This window comes from Procambarus clarkii, chromosome 72 (genome assembly GCF_040958095.1).
Source record: "Procambarus clarkii isolate CNS0578487 chromosome 72, FALCON_Pclarkii_2.0, whole genome shotgun sequence".
In the NCBI taxonomy this organism is placed as follows: Eukaryota; Metazoa; Arthropoda; class Malacostraca; order Decapoda; family Cambaridae; genus Procambarus; species Procambarus clarkii.
The window spans coordinates 14,079,575-14,083,700 of record NC_091221.1 but is presented as its reverse complement, the minus strand read 5'-3'; positions in this window follow the sequence as shown (position 1 = coordinate 14,083,700).

The following is a 4,126-nucleotide window of genomic DNA, read 5'->3' as shown; positions in this document are numbered from 1 at the left end:
GTTCAATTCTTTTCACCTGTTTTTCTCATTTTTTTCTGTTTTCTACCAGTTTCCCTGTATGTTCACTATGTTCTTTGTCAGGTTTTCATGTACATCATATGTTCTCTGTATAACTTTTATACTCATTATTCATGTTCTCAATGTTCTTAGCTTGTTCTTCACATGTTCAGTGTTCATTCTTGTATTCCCTATGTTCCTTATCATGTTTTCATATTCTCTATAAGTTCATACTCCCTGCATGCTCACTCTATTCATCAACTTTTTCTTACATGTTTTCTGTGTTCACCGTATGTTCACTGTGTTCATTCCCCTACTTAACCTCAATTTTTTTTATGTTCTTTGTTTCTTTAAACCAATTTGTTTCTTCCATTCACTAACTAGTTCTTTGTCAAATAATATTATACGGCAATACAGTCCCCTCAACAATTTTAGTCACTCAGTTTTTATTTACAAAACTGTGTCAAAGTAATTCTCGTCATCGTCAGCTTAATAGTTCTACCAACCCATTCTTAAACAAATCTACACTTTATTCAGTTCCAAATTTACAAAGACAAACCTTTTCTTGTAACTTCTTAACTAAAAATCTTTCGCCAATCAACTAAAACATAGTCACTTTCCTCATTTCTCAACTAAACTTATTATCCAATCAACCAAAAATAGTCAAAGAAATCTTTCCAACCCTGTTCATAACTAAACTTATTCCCTAGTCATCAGAAAAATATCCATGTTCTTCATGTTTCATTGTCATTTCATAACTAAAATTATCCATCAATCAACAGAAAAAGTCATATTCATCATCATTGTTCCTAACTAAAATTATGTTTTGGCAAGTAAGAAAAATAACCAAAGATATCTTTCATCGCTGTTCTTAACGGACATTATACTTTGGGGAGCACAAAATAGTCTCCCTCATCATGTTTGTCTTTTCCTTAACTACAAGTATTCATCAGTCAAATAAAAATAGCTACTTCATCATGTTTCCCTGTCATTTCTTAACTGAAATGTCACTTCTCTCATCTGAAATAGACATGTATAACCTCTTTCCATCACTGTTCTTAACTAAAGTAGCCTTTCACTTTGCTAAAATAGTCATATTCATCATTGTTCCTAACTAAATTATATGTCGTTAAGTAAGAAATATAGTCAAAGACACTCTTCGAGACATCAAGGACTTACTCAAAGACATCAAAGTTACTCTTGTTGTTCTCAGAAGTCATTCTCAAAGTCATCACCGATTTTCTCAGAGTCACCAAAGTTATTCTCTGAGTTAACAAAATACTACTCATGTTCTCAGAAGTCATTCTCAAAGTCCTCACTGATTTTCTCAGAGACAGCAAAGTTATGCTCGGAGTCACCTTCGTTCTTCAGAGAAACTTTCCAAAACATCTTTGTTCATCAAAGTTATTCTCGGAGTCATCAAAGGTATTCTCTAACTCACTTTTGGTCATTAAAGTTAATTTCTATGTTATAAAAGTTTGTCTCAGAGACATCTAAGTTCATCTTAGAGTCATCAAATGTAATCTCTAACTCACTTTTGTTCATCAAAGTTGATCTCAGAGTTAACAAAGGTAATCTCTAACTCACTCTCGTTCATCAAAGTTGTTTCAAAGACATCGAAGTTAATCTCAGAGTTATCCAAAGATATTCTCATGTCCACAAAGTTATTCCAAGAGACGTCAAAGTCAATCTCAGACATCTTCGTTCATAAAAGTTATTCTCAGAGACAACTAAAGTTATTCTCTAAGAGCTATCAAAAGTTATTCTCAGTCAAGATATGTTATTCTCTAAGTACCCTTCCGTTCATCAAAGACATTCTCTAAGCTCTCAAAGTTATTCTCTAAGACAACAAAGTCATTCTCAGTCATCAAAAGTTATTCTCAGACTCACCTTCGTTATTCAAAGAAGCCTTCCGAGACATCCTCGTTCAACAAAACCAACCTCAGAGCCATCAAAAAGTTAAATACAGTCATCAAAGTTATTCTCTAAGTAACTTTTCGTTCATCAGAGAAGCTTTCTAAGACATCTTTGTTCATCAATGTTGTTCTCTAAGACATCAATGTTGTTCTCTAAGACATCAATGTTGTTCTCTAAATCATAAAAGTTAATCTCTAAGGCACCTTCGTCTACTAGAGAAACTTTCCAATCCATCTTCGTTGATCAAAGTTATTCTCAGAATCATCAAAGAGATCTCTAATTCACTTTCGTTCACCAAAAGTTGTTCTCTAAGACACATTCGTTCATCAAAGAAACTCTCCGTCCATCATGTTATTCTTCAAGTCATCTTCAGTCATAAAATTTCTCTCCAAAATGTAACTAGTTCAGCTTTTCATACCAAACCCGCGCTTCTGTTAAATATATTTTCTTAGTCACTTTACCCTAAAACTGTTCTCAGAACTACACTGTCCAAATCCTACGTAACCTATCCTCTCCACCCAATGTTACTTAGTTAGCGCAACGTTCCTAAACCTGACTTTACCTATCCTAACTTACCTTACCTTACCTTTACCTATCGTACCTAACTTAACCTGCATAACATAACTTTACCTATCCTAACAGGACTTACCTTACATTACTTATCTTACTTAACTTAACCTACACAACCTAACTTACATAACTTATCTTACATATCCTAAAGTAACCTAACTTGCTTTACCTAACTTAATCTACATTCCCAAACTGCTGTATCCTAACTTATCTAGTCCAAACCAGCCATGATCTAATTTACATAATTATTCCTGCTTGTCTTTGTGTTTCATCAATCATTGTCTCATATTCATTTACTCATTTCAAGGGTTAATTTCTCAAATGGACATTTTTGCGTTTCAAGTGTTATTTGTTCAAGATTGAGTGTTTAACCATTTCAAAGGATTTTTGGTATATATGGGAATTTACTCGTTTCAAAGGCAAATTTCTCAGGGCAAATTTCTCAAATGGTTTTTTTTGCAGATCAAGGGTTATTTGTTAAAGTTCATCAAGTTGCTCATAAGTTGTATTTATTATGTTTGTTATTATTTATTTATTCGTATTCCCCAACCTTTTAACCTAACCTTTCAGATGTAGTTTATGGTGTTTTTGACAGATTTGTTGAATATATTATCCTTTTCCTAACCTTTCAGATGTAGTTTTGTTTCTCCTTTGTATATTTTTACCCAAACCCACCATCCCACTTAACCTTCTTTCTCAAATTCAAGTCTAGTCCTCCCATGCTCTTCCTCCCCCCTCTCTCTTACTCTTTTCTCCTCGTTTCATGCTCTCACTCACTTGCTCTCTTGTTTTTCTTAGTAGATCTGATTCTTTACTATTGTAATTTTTATTATTACTAAGATAAAGAATGAACTTATATGTGAAAACAAAGTAAAGAAGGAAAGATGCAAGTGAGTGAGAGCATGAAACGAGGAGAAAAGAGTAAGAGAGAGGGGGGAGGAAGAGCATGGGAGCACTAGACTTGAATTTGAGAAAGAAGGTTAAGTGGGATGGTGGGTTTGGGTAAAAATATACAAAGGAGAAACAAAACTACATCTGAAAGGTTAGGAAAAGGATAATATATTCAACAAATCTGTCAAAAACACCATAAACTACATCTGAAAGGTTAGGTTAAAAGGTTGGGGAATACGAATAAATAAATAATAACAAACATAATAAATACAACTTATGAGCAACTTGATGAACTTTAACAAATAACCCTTGATCTGCAAAAATAACCATTTGAGAAATTTGCCCTTGAAACGAGTAAATTCCCATATATACCAAAAATCCTTTGAAATGGTTAAACACTCAATCTTGAACAAATAAAACTTGAAACGCAAAAATGTCCATTTGAGAAATTAACCCTTGAAATGAGTAAATGAATATGAGACAATGATTGATGAAACACAAAGACAAGCAGGAATAATTATGTAAGTTAGATCATGGCTGGTTTGGACTAGATAAGTTAGGATACAGCAGTTTGGGAATGTAGATTAAGTTAGGTAAAGCAAGTTAGGTTACTTTAGGATATGTAAGATAAGTTATGTAAGTTAGGTTGTGTAGGTTAAGTTAAGTAAGATAAGTAATGTAAGGTAAGTCCTGTTAGGATAGGTAAAGTTATGTTATGCAGGTTAAGTTAGGTACGATAGGTAAAGGTAAG